This window comes from Heterocephalus glaber, unplaced genomic scaffold (genome assembly GCF_053883595.1).
Source record: "Heterocephalus glaber isolate CG9 unplaced genomic scaffold, H.glaber_assembly_v1.0 deba00001687, whole genome shotgun sequence".
NCBI classification, from domain to species: Eukaryota; Metazoa; Chordata; class Mammalia; order Rodentia; family Bathyergidae; genus Heterocephalus; species Heterocephalus glaber.
Window position 1 is genome coordinate 670,156 of NW_028258412.1, and position 19,424 is coordinate 689,579.

At 49.1% G+C, this 19,424-nt stretch overlaps 1 protein-coding gene across 29 annotated transcripts in view; it reads right to left on the reverse strand.

The window, feature by feature from the left end:
* Arvcf (ARVCF delta catenin family member) overlaps window positions 1-18,739 on the reverse strand; it is a 53,409-nt gene extending 34,670 nt beyond the window's left edge. For 7 of the 29 annotated variants that reach the window (XR_015446327.1, XR_015446326.1, XR_015446325.1 and 4 more), the window contains exons 1-2: window positions 18,484-18,738; window positions 12,318-12,371 (exon numbers count right to left, since the gene is read on the reverse strand). The gene's annotated coding sequence lies outside the window, so the exon portion shown is untranslated. Of the gene's footprint in view, window positions 1-12,317; window positions 12,372-17,885; window positions 18,399-18,483 lie in introns of those variants that run through there. The other 22 variants (XM_021257076.2, XM_021257067.2, XM_021257062.2 and 19 more) reach the window with 9 other exon arrangements.
* Between the last annotated feature and the right edge of the window lie 685 nt (window positions 18,740-19,424).

Here is a 19,424-nt window from a genome sequence, read left to right on the forward strand (position 1 = left end):
AAATTTGAAGATATATAAAAAGAATGAGGGGAGCTGGGGATTTAGCTCAGTGCTTCTACCGCCTGCCTTGCAAGCTTAAGGTCCCAACTGCGATCCCCGGTACCAAAAACTAAAATAAAAAAATAAAAAGAATGAATATTCAGCAATAAACTTAAAAATCCAAATTAAAGAAGACCTAAACAATGGAAAGAAATCCCATGTTCATTTACTGGAAAACCTACTTTTAAAATATTTATTAGTACATGTTTGTAGTACATAATGATTACATTCATCATGGGAAGCTGGTACATGTGCATAACACATCTTAATTCTTATTATGTCTCCTCCCCCTCCCTGCCCTCCCTCTTCCTTCTATTTTGGTGACAATACTATCCCAAGGGAGCTATAGATTCAATGCAATTACAATCAAAATCTCAGTGATGGTCTAGGGATGTGGCTCAGTGGTGGAAAGCTGCCTAGCATCCCTGGGACCTTACCTTACACCAGAGATGAAAATTATCTCACAATAATTTAAAGACCTAAACCTAAGACCTGAAAGTATAAAACTCTTAACAGAAAATATAGCTTAAAATCTTCATGACATTGGATTTGGCAGACATACCTTGATAAGATGCCAACAGTATAGGCAACAAAACGACAGATAAACTAGGTCACAAAAAAATTAAAAGGTATCTGTTACTCAAAACACAATATATGGGCCGGGGATTTAGCTCAGTGGTTTCGCCGCCTGCTGCGCAAGTGCAAGGACCCAACTTCGATTCTCAGTACCAAAAACAAAAAGTACATAAAGAAAAATGGGCAAAGGAGTAGAACAGATATTTCTCCAAAGAAGATTTACAAATGCTCAGTAACCTCATGAAAAAACACTATTTCTAGCCACAAGAGAAATGCAAATTAAACCACAATGACGAGCTACTCTGGAAAGCGGGGGAGTAGATAACAAGTGCTGGCAGGGATATCAACAAATTGGAAACCTAGTGCACTGTTAGGTGCTATAGCCACTGTAGAAATCAGTAGGATCACTCTTCAAAAAATAAAATTAACATATGATCCAGTAATTCCAAAATTTCTGGGTATATATTAGAAAGAATTAAAAGCAGGATCTTCAAGAGATAGCTGTACAGTGAAGTTTGTTGCAGCATTATTCACAGTACCCAAAAGAGGGAAGCAGCCCAAATGACCACTGGTAGATAAACGGATAAACAAAACATGCCACAGACATACAATGAAATATTATTTAACCTTAAAAAGGAAGTAAATTAAAAAGAAAAAAAAAAGGACCGGGGATTTAGCCCAGTGGTTCCGTCGCCTGCCTCACAAGCGCAAGGACCCTAGTTCAATCCCCAGTACCAAAAAAAAAAAAAAGTAAATTTGAAGCCAGGGATGGTAATGCTTGCCTGTAATTCCAGTTACTTGGGAGGCTGAGGCAGAAGGATCACTTGAGCCCAGGAGCTCAAGACCAGCTTGGGCAACACAGCAAAATAAATAAATAATGCCATAGTGGCACATGCCTGTAATCCTAGCACTCAGAAGGCTGAAACCAGAGGACTGCAGCAAGTTTGAGGCTAGCATGGGCTGCATACTGAGTTCAAGGTCAGCCTGGACTACACAGTAAAACCCCTGTCTCAAAAAAATCAAATAGGGGCTGGGGATTTAGCTCAGTGTTTCCGCCGCCTGCCTTGCAAGTGCAAGGACTGGAGTTCGATCCCTGGTACCAAAAAACCCCCCAAAACAACCAAATAAATAAATAATAAAAATTTTTTTTAAATGGAACTTCTAACACACACTGAAATGTGGATGAATCTTCAGAATATCGTGCTAATTGATATAAGCTGGTCACAAAAAGACAAATATTGGATGATTTCTTTTGCATGGGGTATCTGGAGTAATGAAATAATGTAATGAGAGAGTGGGATGGTGGTCTCCGGTTGGGGTAGGGAACTGGGAATCCCTGTTAATATGTACAGAGTTGCAGTTAAGCAAAAAGGAAAATTTCTGAAGGTTAGGAATAGTGTGAATATACTTAGTGTGTGAATATACTTAGTGCCCATAAATATTTAAGATGATAAATTTCATGTTATGTGTATTAAAGCATAAATAAAAATTAAAATTAAGCTAGGTGTGGTGGCATACACCTGTAATTCCAGCCATATGGGAGGCTGAGGCAGGAGAACTACAAGCTCAAGGCCAGCCTGGGCAACTTAATGAGACCCTGACTCAAAAAGGACTGGAGCTGCAACTCAATGAGAGAGTGCTTGCTAGCATGGACGAGGCCCTGTGATCAACCCCTAGTTCCACAAAAATAAATAAATAAATAAATAAATAGGAAAGAAAGAGCTTGTAGTAAGTTAGAAACTATAAACCACTGGCCAGGGATTTAGCTCAGTGGTTTCACCGCCTGCTACACAAGCGCAAGGACCCGAGTTCGATCCCCGGTACCAAAAAAAAAAAAAAAAAAAGAAACTATAAACCACTATTTTATTATTATCTTTTGGGGGGGGGGTACTGGGGATCGAACTCGGGTCCTTGCACTTGCGTAGCAGGCGGCAAAACCACTGAGCTAAATCCCCGGCCCTCACTATTTTAAATAGTAAGTCAGAGATAAAAATTTAAAAATAATAGAATTGGCTCTTTAGAAAGAATCAAAAAATGTACTACCACCTCATACAGAAAAATATACAGACAGCCAGGTACAGTGGCTCATCCCTATAGTCCTAACTGCTTTGGAAGGCTGAGGCAGGAGGATCTCTTCAGCCAAGGTGTTCAAAGCTACCCTGGAAAACATAGTGAGAACCTATTAAAATAAAAAGTACAAATCATAGCCAAAGTTGTACTTAGGAGTAAATTCATAGTCTTAAATACTTTCATTACTAACAAAGAATGAATAAAATGTAAATGAAGGCAATCTAAAATAAAATAAAATAAATGAGCACCTAAGGCATCTAAATCCCCAAACCAAGATTCCCACTGACACTGAAATGACAAAAAAAAAAAAAAAGAGGAAATTAAGGGTATAAATATTACCCCTATTTATTTACTACTTTTCACATTCCACAAACCAAGACATTTCTGTCATGATTCAAAGGGGAAAGGACTGAAGGAGACACAGAAAACTTACCCCGTGAACCCAAGCTCATACTGTAATGTTCCCTGTTGTGCCTCCATTATATCTGAGGTCTCTGCAGAGGTAAGCCAAGTTACACAAATCTAAACCTTCTCTGCTGCCACATTTGGACATGAAGGTCACTCTGGGAAGACAAGACCACCTTGGTCTCTAATTACAGGCTGGAGCTGGACAGGAACCAGCCATAGAACCTGACCCATGCCAGGGACTTGCAGGAAGGAAGCATGGAGCAGCAGCCAAAGATCAGCAACCAGCCCAGCAAAACACTGAAGCTCTCATGCATAGGGTCCGCTCAAGGAGTCAGAGCTTATGCCCTGCACAGAGGCTGGTATTTGCAGAAAACTCGAGAAACATCAGGAGAAAGACTCCCTTGGGGCAAGAGCAGGCTCAGGAGGTACTGCTTCTGTGCTGTCTTGGGACCTCTGCATTTAAGACGACCAGGTGCTGGGGCATTCAGGCACCCTGCAGGGTTAAAGTGGGTGTAGATAAGAAATGAGGCCAGATCCCAGGTATCTGGATGTCTTTTATCCGAAGGCAACAGAGAGTTTCAAGCTATATGTGGGGGGAGCCAGGTAAATATTTGCTATAGAAGTGAGCAAGAGGACTAGGCTCTAGCAAAAGCAGACTTCCACTAGGTGCAGAGGAAGGGATGAGGGATATTTCTACACTCCTGCTCAGCCCCCTCCCCTCTGACCAAGCCTGCTGTCCTCAGACCAGGTGGTCTGGCCCAGGATTCACTCCTCCTGCCCTCTTAGGGCAGTAGTGACCCTGAGAGGGCATCACCATCAGTGGAGGTGAGGAGGCTCTGAGTGAGCAGAGCAGGACAAGGGGGTCGGAGTTGAGGATGAGTCACCAGGAGCAAGGAGACTTCCAGCCTTTGCACCACACCCCAAGACTTGGCACAGAGCTCCCCTAGGTCACAGGCTGTCTGCTCTTGTCACCTTGGCCTCGGGCCTTGCACCATGCCCTGGGCCCTCATCCACACCCACCTTCAACAACACTGAAGCTCTGTAAGTCCCTGGTTTTGGAAAGAAAAAGCTCTGTAAGTATAGGGGTTTAATTTAAAATTAACCATGCCTCTGTTTCACAGGTTTGGTAAATAAACATCTGGAATTACTTCTTCAAACATGAATACTTAGTGAATTAGTCTCTTCACAAACAATAGCTCTCTGCTGATGGGCAAATGCCAAAGAAATGTCACTGAGAAGATTGGGGAGAGGAGGTACACTTCCATGGGGCTGGTCTGGCAAGGAGCCTCCTCTGTGCTCTGCTCACTGAGAGATGTATCTCCCCTTCTGCACCTCGCACCTCCAGGAAGATAACTTTAGTCTCCCAAGTCCCTGGCCCCCACTGGGTCTTCAGCTGTAGCGGGCAGGGCAGTGGGAGGAGGGCCTGGGAGGGGGACCCACTTGGGGTCCTGGGTATGCCTCTGTCTTCTTCAGGGCCGGGAGAGGTCAGCTGCCCCCCTCCTCCTGGATAGGAGTGAGCTCCCCATCCTCCCTAGGCACGAGGGATAGGTGAGACTTGTAGTCTGTGCCCACTGACTAGGGGGGCCCAGAAGTCTGGGGCCTGTGGCCTGCCCTACCCCAGTGTGTTCAGGAAAGAACCCTCTGAGGGGGCTTTTGGTGCAGTTCCAGTGCAGTTCACAGCCAAGGTGCTTATCACCTTGAGGCCATGGCCTTGACTGCAGGCCTGGAACAGGTGGTGAACACTCTGAGAAGATTAAACTGCTTTGTGAAGGGTGGGCCTTGACTAGAGCTGAGACTCCTCCACCTACACCATCCCAGGCTCCTCAGTGGCCAGGCCTCAGTTCCTCATCTGTATACTCAGTGCTCCTCTAGGCACTGTGGCCCAGATCCTGACCAGTTGGCATGAGCCCTGGAGACACCCAGCACCTCCCTCCAGGGAATAAAGCAAGGTCTCAATGGAGGAAGACATGGCTGGGAGCCATCTCTGGTAGCCTTATTATCCTGTAAAATGCAGAGCAGCAAGCACATTTCAGCACCTGATAAGAATTCAGGGATAATGAAAATATTTTGAAAAGAAAAAGTTTAACTAAAGCCTTATGGAAATACCCAACTCATCAGCTGTAAAACATCAAGGAGAGCCTCAGGATGCTCAGGCTCCTTCTTCACCCCCCATATACAGGGGAGCTGTCCTTAATAGTTCAGTCAGTTGTGGGCTGGAAAGGCCTGGGACTCGGAATCCCAAGTCAGAGCTGTTGGGAGGCATCACACAGATGCATCCCTACACAGGGCACAGCTGATGACTCCTAGTGCCTCAGGCCTTTGGGGAGGGAGGCCTCTCACCAAATCCAGGGTCCTTCGTGGGCAGACCCCCAAGGACAGCCAGGCAGGAACAGTGAGGAGGTGACTGCAGCCACAGTAACTGTATGAAGTCCAAGGGCAGACCACAAGGAGCAGGGGAGGACAGTGATGAGGTGGAGGCCTAGGTGAACAAGGTGGGATATCAAACAGCCATCTCGCGGCAGCTGATAGAGACTCCCCAGGAGAGCCCTAAGGCACAGCATAGTCAGGGCCCTAACCTGGTGGCCTGTGCACTGCAGGCCTTGACAAGCTGACCCAGACACCAGCCACAGATCATCCAGAGCAAGGGATGTCAGGGTGATGGCAGCTGACTAGCTTGCACTAGGCTCTTTGGCATGCGGGCAAGGCTCTTGCACTGCAGCCAAGTAAATGGACCACGACTTGTCCACCAGCCCCTGAACACAAATGGGACATGTGTGAGTGCCTGGCATGGAAGTTTCTTTTTTCTTTTAATCCCTACTTTATTCTTTTTTTTTTTTTTTTCTTTTGTACCGGGGATCAAACTTGGGACCTTGTGCTTGCGAGGCAGGTGGCAGAACCACTGAGCTAAACCCCCGGCCCTCCTGGAAGTTTCTTTACTTTGCATCATGAGGATGCTAGAGACTGTGACCTCTGAGGACTAGCTGACTCCCCCAAAGCATGACAAAGCTGCTTGAGAAACAGTCACTCCCATGTGAAAGGCCATGAGTGATAGTTAACTGATTGTGTCAACTTGATTAAGAAATGCCCAACTAAATTAGATTGGCATAGCTCTGGGTGTGGCTGAAGGGATTTAATGAAAGAAGACCCACCCTGGGTATGAGTGGCACCAATCAATAGGCTTGTTGCCTGAATGGAATAAAGGAAACAAAGACGGAAGACTTGCTTGTCTCTTCTGAGGACCTCCGGTCTTCATTTTCACCTTGGACATCATCTCCTAGCCTCCAGCACAGACTCTTCAGCCTTCCAGCACAGACCCTTCAGCCTTCCATCACTGACCCTTTGGCCTCCTGATATGGACTTGCACAGGAGATTACAGTGAGCTCCAGGCCTTCAACTGGATCCTTCGGATCTCTAGCACACAGACAGCCCTTTTGCACTCTTCTACACCAGATTCCTCTGCAGGCAGCCACTGTAAGCCAATCTTGTAAATTCCTATGTATTTCTATATTTTGCATTAAATCTGTTTCTCTAGGAAACACTGACTTATACAGATTTTGGTACCGGGAGTGGGGTTGTTGTTGTGCTGTTACCTGGCCATGTGGTTCAGAAGCCTGTGGAATTGGCTTCCAGGAAGAGTTTGGGAAGGTTTGTAAATGCCTGAAGAAGCAGTCCTGGAAATGCTGTAAGTTGAACTTGATGAGAGACTCTGGTCAGAGCTCAGAAGACCAGAATGGCTACTGAACCCTAGACCATGTGTATTATGCTTTGGCAGAAAATTTGTCTGCATTTTGCTCATGTCTAGAGACTCTGCCTGAGACTAAGATTAAGGGCAGTGGAATAATTTATCTGGCACAAGAAATTTCAAGGCAGTCTAATGTTGAGATAGTGGCATGGCTACTATTGGGGGCTTTTAGCTAGACCTATGTAAAGAATTAAGAGCAAAAATCCTGGCAGAATGATTTAAAATGTTTTGAGTTTGGACAGAAAGGAAGCTCTGATAAAGCTGTGGACTGGAAACATAAAGCAGAGAACTTGGTTGCTGAAAAGGAACATTACAATAGAAAAGATGACCTGAGGACATCACAAGAACGAGCAGGACCCGACCCTTTACAACCTCAAAATTGCCAAGGTGAAATAATTTCTTTTAAGAGGAAAACTCCAGAGCACCATGTTCCAGAATGGCAGTGGCCTAGAGAATTTGTTCCTCTGGATTTGGTTCACAGTGCTCAGCAATCTAGGCACTTGACACCTAAAGCCAAGAGAGAAGGAAGCCTGGCTATTTCTCCATCTGGTGACAGACTTCGGCATCATCCACATGGGGCTGGTTTTAGGCACATGCAGAATGCAAGAGTTGTGGGGTCAGGAAAGCTTCCACTCAGATTTCAGAAGAAGGCCTTGGAGGCCAGGCAGCGTCTCCTTGAGGGGGCAGTGTGTGAAGCGGCACGGGTGAAGCTGAAGGTGCAGTGGAGACCCCAGAAAGTTGGGGAAGTCAGGAACATGGATCATCTGAGGAAAGCTGCAAGGAGTAGGCAAAGCCAGCCCAAGAGAGAAGCTGTGAGAGCTCCAACTACCAGTGGTGCTATAGGGACAGAGCCACCCAAGCCCTTTGGAGTTCACATCTTGCCACAGATTATATCAGATGCTAGACATGGAAATATGGGACTTAATGTTTGCCTTGCTGGATTTTGGACTTGCTTGAGTCCCATTCTTTTTCTATCCTCCTATTTGTACCTTTCAGAATAGAAATGTTTATCTTATGCCACTGTATGTTAGGAGGGTTTAACTTTCTTTACCTTTATATAGGGGCTCACAGCTAAGAATGTGCCTTAAATCTCAGAGGAGACTTTGGACTTGGACTTTTCAGCAATGCTGAAACTGTTAGGCCTTTAGCAAGTCTTAGAGATGGACTAAATGGCTTTTTGCATAAAGGGATGTGCATGAGTCTATTGGGGGCCAAAGGCAGAATGTTATGGCTTGTATCTAGATGTCTCCCCAAAGCCTCATGGATTCATAGGTGGGGCTTTTCAAAGCTGGCTCTATCTAGGGCATGTGACAGTAGGATTAAAGATGTGTGGTACTAAATCAGTCTAGTGATTGGAATTAGCATAGTTCTGGGTGTAGATAAGGGAAGCTCCACTCTGGGGGTGGGTAGCACCAAGATTATAGCCCAGATGGAATTAAAGGGAGGAAAAGCAGGCTGCTGCTTTCCTGCCTTTTGCCTGCCACTGCATGAACTGTTTCTCCTCTGTGATGCCCCTCTGCCATGCCACACTGCCTTGGAACCAGCTGACTATGGACTGAAATCTCAACAAACTATAAGCCAAAATAAACCTTTCTTCCTTTAACTTGTGGATATCAGTATTTTGTCTTAGCAACAAAAACTAAGACATGCCAGCTGACATCAGGAGACTCACACTCCTTACCACAGGGTTGTACAGGGGTTGGGTACCCTGAGGGTCCTGCAATAACCCCAGCAACGTGGCATTTAAAGGCTAGACACCTCAATGAGGCCTGAACTGCTTTTAAGGATTCTGGGGAGGGCCCCCATAAACATAGGGCCAGGCCCTATGTTTGGTAAACAGGCTCCAGTATACCAAAACCCACCTAGGGAAGGCCAGCCTGCTTAGGCAGTGCCAGCTCCAGGGGATACCCAAGAAGGGGACCTTGGCAGTAGTGGGATAACCAGGACTCTGAAAACAAAGACTGATGGTGAGGGTCTTACCCCCCCACCCTTTGTTTGCACTAAGAGGATTGAACCCAGGGCCTTTGCATTGAGTTATATCCCCAGCCCTTTTATTTTGAGACAGGGTGTCAGTAAGTCACTAAACTGCCTAGTCATCTTGAACTTGCAATCATCCTACCTCAGCCTCCCAGAGTGCTGGGATTACAGGCATGCATGACCATGCCTGGCTCCCACTTGGGTTTTTTTTTTTGCTTTCTGAGACAAGGTCTTGCTTTTTCAGGGTGGCCTTGAACTCACTATGTAGCACAGGCTGGCCTTGATCTCACACTTTTCTTCCTGCTTCAGCCTCCCAGGTACTGGGATTATATGCACGTGCCACTACATCTGGCTTCTATTTGGTCTTTTTAACAGCTGTAAGTGCTGACTAGGTACTGAGGTACAGAGACAAAACCTGAAGTGAGAACATTGTAACATATCAAATTTCTAGTGACAGAAGATGCTAGGCATGAAATGGTTCAAATGCATCAAGAAAAACAGTTAAACCCTCACCTCATGTTTATGTCAAAATAAATTTGAAGTGGATTAAATCTTGAGTGTAAAAAAAAAAAAACCTTGAGTGTAAAAAAACTAAAGAAACAACATCTAGTAGAAGAGAAGACAGACACATTTATCTGGCTCCACGCTGCAGAGGACTACACACAAAATGATGGAATAACTAGAAAAGGGAAAAATGGTCAACATTTCTCCATAAAGTATGAAAAATTTGTGAACATCAAAAACTGTCATTAGGGCCAGAGATTTAGCTCAGTGGTTCCACTGCCTGCCTCGCAACCACAAGGACCCAAGTTCCATCCCGGGTACCAAAAAAAAACCCCCAAAAAACCCACCAAAAACCACAACAAAATATGGGCCAGGGATTTAGTTCAGTGGTTTTGCCGCCTGCTGCACAAGCACAAGGACCCGAGTTTGATCCCCGGTACCAAAAAACCCCCAAAAACTGTCATAACAAAAATTAAAAAGCTGAGAAAAATGTGCAGCAGGCAGAGAGATAAGCAAAGAATTAATATCTTTCATACATAAAGACCCACACCAAGGGCTGAGAAACCCACCAAGACCTCCCCAGCATGGAGAGAGGCCAGGTGGGTGGGTGCTGACTTCTGAAAGGGTACAGCGGGGCTGACCCTGTTGTATGAAAGGCACCTGTGTCAACACCAACCCTTGTCACTCAAGCCTCAAATCACCATGCATCACTCTCTCACACGGCCTTCCAGTTCCCTTTTGCCAGGAGTCACGCTTTTTCACCATCATCTTGTAATGCCACAGTTAGGAGCTGGTTTTCTTGTTTGTCGTCCATCTCCTCAGCCAGACTGAGACTCCTCAAGTGCAGGGCTGGGTTCCATGTGACTGTAATGCCCAGTGTCTAGCCTGGGGCATGGTGAGCAAGTGTTGAGTGACAAGACGTTGAATGCAGGGGTCACACAGGTGCTGCACTGGCCCCTATCTTAACTTTGTTTCAAGACCCTTCCCCATTTTTCACCTGGTTGTGGGCAAGGCCACACTCCAGGGCACTTGTGTTCTGTTTGCCAGTCTGTGAAATGGAGCCAAGCCCAGAACAAAGTGGGCACAAGTGCCATCAGTTATTCTTCCAACACACAGGGCAGACATAAATAATCAGTCACCTGGCAAACGTGAATAATCAATCACAACATGAAATGGGCATTACAGAGGTAGGTAGAGAAGAGAAAAGGCACAGAGAGGGCCAGAGAGAGGGAAGCAGAAAGACCAAAAGCTGAAAGCATAAGGAGAAAGACAAGAAAGGAGCAAGCAACAGCAGAGAGCAGGTGACAATGGCCAGGTAGACTCAGATGTGCATAGCCCACCACTCTCCTGCTGTTACTAGAGATGTCATTTAATGTGTGGCTAATCTGGTTAACCCGGCCTCCTGGAGGTGTGGTGGCCTACAAGGAGGTAAGGAGGTAGAGGAGAGCCCTTCTTCCTACTGTTGTCCTCAGATGTTGCCACAAGCAATGCCATATCCCAAGACCTGCATAACCTGGCCAGTGAACTCTGGACAAACCTTGAGTCTCTTTGTCCCAGAAGCCCCTGCATGTTTCAGTAGACTGTGCTTGGAGATGCTGGGCCAGACAATGGCCCTCCTACACAGCAGTCAGCATCAGACCAGGCTTTCAGCAGCTGGCTGGGCCCATGGTTCTTGGGAACAGGCAAATAGGAGCCAGACCAGCTAGTTTCAGCCCTCTGTCCTATATCCTATGGTACTGGAAACTCAGGCATAAAGAGGCCTGGGGACTTCTAGGTCTGAGGCCACCACCTTTTCTCCAGTACAGCACCAATGAACCTGGGTTCTAGGTGTCACTGAGAATTCACAGAGCTGGCACTGGCTGAACCTTCCAAGAGACAGCACTCAATGGGGTTACAGGTAGACAGCTGGCAGGGACTGCACATCTGTGCTGGAAGGAAAAGAGTAACCGGGGGCATTCTTTGTAACTCAACAGCAACCATCACAGTTGCTGTGACAAACAGGGTGTTAGGGTGGAGGGTAGGAGTCACAGGGACCACTCAGTCTCCGAACCTGTTACACTTCCCAGGAACCACATCTCAGTGCCACTGGAGCTGGCAGCCATAATTAACCAATAAGCCCAAAACAGACTACAGGGCCAGGGATTTGGCTCAGAGGTTCCAGCGCCTGCCTTGCAACTGCACGGTCCCGAGTTCAATCCCCGGTACCAAAAAAATAATAATAAAATAAATAAATAAATAAATAAAAATAAAAATAAAAATAAAACACAGATTACAGAGACCACAGACCAGCAGAGGCACACAACTGTGATCAAAGTATTATTTGTTGCCATTGTCTGTGGCTGTTTTTGCCCTATAATGGCAGAACAGTGTGGCTATGACAGAGACCGTAAGGTCTGCAAAACTCAATCTGGCCCTTTTACACAAAGCCTGTGGTGCTTGGCCTCAGGGTCATCAGCTATGACTAGCCAGGGACTCTACTTTCTCTGGGGCAGCCAGGAACCACCCTGAACTGAGCACCAGGCTGGCCAATATCAGACACCACCATGGCTGGTATCTAAGCTGAAGTGGATGGGGATAAGATGCAGCTAGTGTTTTTTTTATTTTTTATTTTTTGGTACTGGGGATCGAACTAGGGACCTTGCACTTGCGAAGCAGGTGAAGGAACCACTGAGCTAAATCCCTGGCCCAAACGCAGCTAATTCCCAGCTCAATAATGACAGCAATGTGGTAGGTCAGCCCCAACATGAGCTCATCCTCAAGTCAAACATCAAACTGGTTTCTGTTGTCCACACTCTAGCCATTGAACCAAGCAAAGATGGTGGGAGGCCTCCACATCCAGCCCTGTCCAGCCTGGAGGCTGTACTCAGCTAAAGTAAAGCTGACCAAAAGCACACACCCTCTGAGGGCCAGTTCATTCCTATCAGCCACAGGCCCACCAGGGCACTCTGCTGCTGTTCTGTGTGGGGAGAGAGTATGCCCAGGTCAAGCCCAGGCCACTTACCTTTTTCTAGGGCAGATCAGGTTGTCCTTACACCCATTCTTCGGGCTCCAGCTCCTGTAAAGAAATCAGAGGGCACTGTTTGAGGCCCCTGGCCATACAGGTCCTTTCTGAATCATTCTTTCTGAATCAAGAATGGCCCAGACCATTCTCCAAACAGGATACTTGCTATCATCCTGACCCTGAGGCCATCCATAGTGCTCCTGACTCATAATCACATACTCGTGCTCTTTCTTAGCCCCACATACAACTGGGACTGCAGTTTCTATCAGGTCAGCTTCCCTTATGAGCATTTCCAATGCTGGTAAGAGTTTAGCAGTATGGCTGACAGTTACCTCTTCCCCTTCTACAAGGCAGGGGCCATTTCATTCTGATAAACAGCACACAAAGAGGAACCCCACACCAGGGGCAGTAGGGCCCAGGGTTCCACTGGCCTGTAAAAGTGGTCAGGGCCTTCACCGCCAAACCGTTCCCTCCACCCTGCAGCCTATGCCTACCCTGAGAGATAGTGTCTACCTCTCCTGAGGCTAGCCCAGATCCTGTATCCTCCCTCCCTGCAGGCAGGTTACCGACCCCAGAGCTATGGTCAGGTGTGACCTAGGACCTGGCCTTCAAACTGGGATGTCCACAGCGTATGGGGCAGAGTACGGGATAAGGTGGTACCTATGCCTCATCCTGTCCACAGCTCTACTGCAGGAAGAAGGAATCATGCACTTCTTGCCTGGGTCAACATCCTGGGGGACACATTCCCTCTCATTATATTTAAGCCTAGATCATTCCCAGAGCATTCATAAAAGAATGAAAATCAGGGCGGGGATTTAGCTCAGTGGTTCCACTGCCTGCCTCGAAAGTGCAAGGTCCCGAGTTTGATCCCCGATACCAAAAAAACAGAACAAAATAAAAAACAACCTCAACCACACATTATTTAAAAAAAAAAAAAAAAAAAAAAAGAATGAAAATCAGAATGGCAGACAGGCAGGGAGGGATGGGCCTCAGATGGCCATCCTGGAGCAGATCCCGGTAATGGGAGCTCTTTCCCCTCTGTTCTATGGCATTTTCCAAACTGTTCTAAGCCTCTATCTAACCTTTCCTTTGGGGATGTAACCCCAAAGGTGGGTGTCCCTGTCTCACCCCCTTCATGGGGAGGGACTTCAAATGGTGCTGAGGATCTGGCCAGAAGTCAGGGTGAGATAATGGAGTCGGAGGTCAAAACACCGAGGCCAGAGGCAGGGAAGAACCGGGGGCTCGAGCCAGATGTGTGCCTGTGTGTGTGTGCGTGTGTGTGTGTGTGCGCGCACATGTATGTACACACCTGGGAGGGGCAGCTTGGATGGGGGCCACCCACTGACACCCTTCCCACAATAGAGGCAGTGCTGCTTCTACCTGAGGCCTGAGGCTCAGGAATCAGTGCTTGCTCTGAATATTTCTTGGACGCCTTTAGTTTTAGCTTAAATGTTCACATAGATTTTGTCCCATGTGACTGTTATCCACCCTGATAACTGACAGCTTCTCCCCAGGACTTACCACATGCCATGGGCTTGTGCCACAGCCTTATGCCATGTGCTTTGTATACCGACATCTTACTGACTCCCACCAGGTCCCCTAGGTAGGCATAACACTGTATTTTACAGATGGGGAAACTGGGTCCAGGCCAGGCAGAGGTGGGGCCAGGATCCGAACTCAGGTTTTCCTGTCCCCAGGACCCTCACACTCCCTACCCACTTGGGAATGCTGGCTGAAGAAGAATATGGCTTCTGCCTTGTAGGGCTCCCCAGGAGGTGGTAAGAGTAAGGGAAAACAGAAGTCACTAAGAGCCGGGAGTAATGGCATACATCCGTAATCCCACCACTTGGGAGGTTGAGAAAGAAGGATTGCTACAAGTTCAAGGCCAGCCTGAACTATATAGCAAGATCCTGTCTCAAAAAACAAAGAGGGCTGGGGATTTAGCTCAGTGGTTCCACCACCTGCCTTGCAAGCACAAGGACCTGAGTTTGATCCCTGGAACCAAAAAAATAAAAATAAAAATAATAAAATAAAATAAGAGTGCTCTCATCACAGCAGCTAGTCACCCAGCTTGTTTGGAGCCCTGGGGCAGAAGTTCAGAAGTACTGATAGAGGAAGACAACAGTGATATGAAGACAGATTTAATGATTCATGTTGGGGAACATGGAGTATTCTCTCAATACCCCTTGAAGCTAGTCTGCAGCCTCAGGAGTGCCCACCCGGCCAAGGACCTGGAATCAGGAACTTCATATTCAAGTGAGCTATTACCATAGCTCCTTGTCAGGCTGCTTCCCCCAAACAAGGATGGCCTGGGTTTACCCTTGTCATGGGCCCTCAACTGGGAGTCCCCACTGAACTGTCTAGACCCTATGGAGCCCTGGGTTACCACCAGCCAGTACCTATACTCCATAGACCCATGCCTAGTCTTGGGAAGGTCTGCAATTCTGATGCAGTCAGTGTCAGTGGACCAACCAGAGGGCAGAGAAGTCCCAGATAAGGCTCACGGCTGGCCCAGGCTGCAAGGGCCAGCCACACAGCCATACCAATAGGCTATAGATATGAATACTGACTGCATGGGCCAGGTCCCATGGACACAGACTGAGTCCATAGCATTGGGGCCAGGGATTTAGCTCAGTAGTTCTGCCGCCTGCCTCGCAAGTACAAGGTTCTGAGTTGAATCCCCAGTACCAATAAAAAAAAAAAATTGGTGGCTGAGTCCATGGCATGAATCAGCCCTGGACTAGGCATGCAAGGCAGATAGCTCAGGGCCACATGGGCTAAGGGCACTTCACTGGCTGCCGTGTGGCTTTGCTAGGTTGCAGTCCTACATGGATCTCAAGTCCTGTTTTGTGAGCAGAAGGAGATTCACGAAAGGAGCTGGAATGTGCTCTTCCGGCAGCCAATATAGGCACATGTGCAAAGCACCCCTGGGTGACTGGGCAGGAAAGTTTGTGCCACGCAGTGACAATGGTGTCCACCACAGCAAAACCAATATGCTCCTGGGCCGGGGATTTAGCTTAGTGGTTCCGCCGCCTGTCTCGCAGGCACAAGGTCCTGAGTTCGATCCCTGGTACCAAAAAAAAAGAAAAACCAATGTGCTCCTCTAGATAACTAAGACTCTGGGTACATAGTGAGAACATAACTATTTTTTTTTTTGGTACCGGGGATTGAACTTGGCTCCTTGCACTTGCACAGCAGGCGGTGAAAACACTGAGCTAAATCCCCGGCCCAAACATACCTACTTCTGCTGTGGACACTGAGGCACAGCCCATGCAACATCCCACTGTGGTGTCAAGGCCAGACTTAGGGGGCCTATGCAGGCTCCAGGCAGGCACATCTGAAGAAGGCTTCACTTCTAGGGACATACAGGCACAGAGCCCCATCCATCACTGTCCTCATGGAGCCTGGACTCCGCTACCCCACCATCTAGCCCCCAGGCCTCCCTCTGGGTATAAGAAGCACTGCAGGACACCAAGGGGCTTTGCCTCAGGGATCCCAGGCTTCTTTTCAGCTCCATATCCTTGACAGGCAGCCCAGAGGATGAAGAGATCCAGTCTCCCAATTGGGCACCTAGGGTAGGGTCCCAGCCCATAGGGGCAGGCTGGATGCAGCTGGTCTTGCCAGCCACGGCAGCCCTGGCTGCCCTCTGGTGGCCATATGCAGCTCCACGCTGCTCGGCTAGAGGCTACTGACCCCTTAATGGACAAAGGCAGAGAAGAGCCTGTCCCTGGCTCTATGCAAGAAGGGAGAACTGGGCCGGGGGTTTAGCTCAGCGGTTCTGGCGCCTGCCTTGCAAGTGCAAGTTCCCAAGTTCAATCCCCGGTACAAAAAAAAAAAAAAAAAAAAAAGAAGGGAGAACTGCAACTCCTGTTGGGGACATTTGCCAGCTCTAGCCTCATCATTTCAACCTGAAAAAGGCCAATGCATCTCTCAGCTGGGAAGGCCCACAAAGGATTCCTGTCCTCATGTCCTCCTAATTCTGAGGCTTCTATAGAACAGCTCAGGACCTCATCTTGGTCTTGACATAAGCTTATGTTAAAACAAAACCTGACATCCTCACTCAACAAGAACCACTATTATGAGAGTCCCCAGAATCTGCTGTAGATCAACCAGTGCCCTGCTGTGCTGCCCCCAGGATCTGCACCCTTCATTCCTGGCCTATTCTGCAGAGTGGACCTTGAGCCCCTCTAGCTCTTCCCACTGTTTTGGGGCCATTTAGGGAATGAGACAGATATGAGGCTGGCAAGCTCTGGCATGCTTGGTGTGCTTGGCCCCTGTTGGTTCTGCATAGTTTCTGGCTCCTCCTGGAGTCAGAGGATCCTGTTGTTGCTGCCCCTACTCTAGGCTTGTCCCATAACCCCTTCCCAGCCCATCTCTTGGGGTAAAATGAACTCACCTTGAATCTTTGTGTGGCACAAATGGTAGAGCTACACCCCTACCCTCTTGGAAGCTGAGAAATGCAAAGGACCCCTAGGACTAGGAAGAGACCACCTCCAGAGGGGCTACCTCCAGAGGGGCTTTAAGAATGAACACGGGAGGGCTGGGGATTTAGCTCAGTGGTTTTGCCGCCTGCTAAGCAAGTGCAAGGACCGGAGTTTGATCCCCGGTACCCGCCCCCCCCCAAAAGGTCTTAAAAGAATGAACACGAGGAACCAAGCAGCCCAGATGTGGCTGGAGTAGGAGCAGCAACTGATCTAGTAGGCCTAAGTGCTGGACCAGTTATGCAGGAGGGACCTTGGTCAGCAAGTCCTCATGTTTGTGTAGAAATGCTGGTGAGGGTAGCTCAGGTAGGGGCTGGCTTGGCTTTGTGCAGAATGACCCTGCCCACCAGTCTATGCAGAGCAAATACTCCATGCCTAGCCATGTGCTGGGCCCTAGTGAACCCCCAAAGGGGGTTGAGTGTGGAGTTAGGGGACAGTAGGAAGCAAGTACCTCAGGGTGGGACAGAACAAGGCTGGCGGGAAAAGTCCACTCCTTTCCAGATACACAATGCTTGGACCACCTGCTCAGGAATTGACTGGACATGGCCCCAGCATGGTGGGCAAGAGAGGTCTGACTGCCCTTGATGTCCAGTACTGTCTCACTCCAAAGGTACAATGAGCACAAAACAAGTAGCACCAATTCCAGATGGACCACATCTCTGCCCACAGCCTGGCTCCTAGAGTGGAGGCAGAGGAGCAGTACACTTCTTGCTATATTCACAGGGATAGATTTTCCTGACAGGTGTCTTGCTTATCACCCCACCGCCCTGGGTTAATAAATCTTGGTATCTGCCTTACACAGTGTAGTGTGGGTGACCACCTGAGGTTGTTGGCTGGCAACATTAAAAGCTAAGGTTAACATCCATGGAGAATATTCCTTTCTGTCACTTCTAAATATGACTGGATCTACAAGGAAAAAGAAACCAGAATTCTCTACTTTAATGTTCACTCTAATACTTGACACATAAATCAGAAACGGCTAAACATTGTATATGCTCAGTTTAGTTTTTTAAAAATTAAGATAGGAAAGCCAGGGAACTCGGGCTTCCTCCTTAGCATAACTCCTCAGCAAACCCGGGTTAAGTACCTCTCAGAGGGCCCGGGGCCGGTGTCCAACCACCGGGTCGCAGGGGTGGGTGACATGTGGAGCCGACCTAGGCCAGGACGTCGGGCTGGGATGATGCGTGGGCTCCTCCCTCGCTTCCTCGCGAGGTGCGGGGACATCCCCTTGGCTCCGCCGTACCGCTGCGCTTCCCAGTTGCAAGGCGCCCCAGTAAAGTTCCTTGACCTCGCTGCCCCTGAGGCACTTGTAAAGTTTTCGGGGCCGCCCGACCTAGGCTTTGAGGCGCCATCGGCGGCGGGGACCCCAAGGCTGAGGAGCTGGGGCGCGCTCAGCGGGATGCTCTAGACGGGTCGAGCAGGGCCCGAAGGCCGCGCACAAAGGGATTCCGGGGTCTCGAACGGCGCGGCGTCGTCAAAGGGCGGGTGGGGCAAAGGTGGCCTCCGACCCCAGCCCGGACCTTGCCTCCGGGCCCAGGACGCCGTCCCTACTTCTGTCTGGATGTCAACTCACGCACCCGCCCTCACACCCTGCCCAGATTCCGGAGCTGACGTCGGTCTCCAACCCTCTCCAACCCCCAACCCCAGACCCAGGAGCCGGACCCCGCCCACCAGTGGAAGATTACCTGGAGTGCAGCGTGGGCGGCAACCGCAGCGCGGCCCCAGCCCTCAGGCGGGCGTCCCCGGGTCCCTCGTTGTCCGGGGAGCGACGTCCCTAAGGCACGGCGCGGGTCGCGGACCGCGGAGCTGCAACTAGAGCCGGTGCGGGGGCGGGGGCGGACCACTCCCTCCCGGTCTCGGAGCGCAGCCAGGGGGCCAGCCTTCCCCGCCCCTCGTGCGGCCCGTGCGCAAAGCCGGTCCGGCCGGCGATGCGACCCTCTGCCCCCTCCCTTTCAACCGTGAATTTTTCCATTGGTTGAGGGACCAGGCGCGGCCCGGCAACCGGCGCCGATTGGACAGATGTGCAAAGACGATGGTTTGCCATTGGGCCTATGAAATGTCAGTCCCGGTCGACGACCGGCCCCCTCGCAGAGGGGCAGAGGCCTGAGCCCCTGCCTGGAACGCTGCGGCGGCTGTCTGGGGTTCAGGGCTGCCCCCTCCCGGCCGCCTTTAGAGAACGTACCGGACCTTTGGGCCCCGAGAGGGGACCCGCATGGCCGGCGACCCTTCCCCGGACTCCGGCAGGTATCCTCCAGCACCTGCTGTTCGCTGGACGCTGCGCGTCTATCTCTTCTATCTGCATCTAATTATAGTCACACAACCCAGGATTGAGAGTTTAGATGCGACCCATTTTACAGACGGGAAACTGAGGCTTAGGTTCTCACTTGCTTTAGGTGATCGGGATTGGAGCCCAGTCTTCCGACTCTGGAGTCTGGGTTGCTCTCCCACTCTCAAGGCACCAGGGGTGAGGTTGCGTCCTTGGCTTAGTGAGGCCCTGTTAAGAGTCGGGGCTGCAGTGTTTCTGAGAGCAAGAACAAAATCCTCGGTAAACCTAGAATTTACTTCTCCCAGGAGGTCTGGATCTACAGCTCTCTTAGGATTTCATCCATGGGGTTGTTCTTTCTCA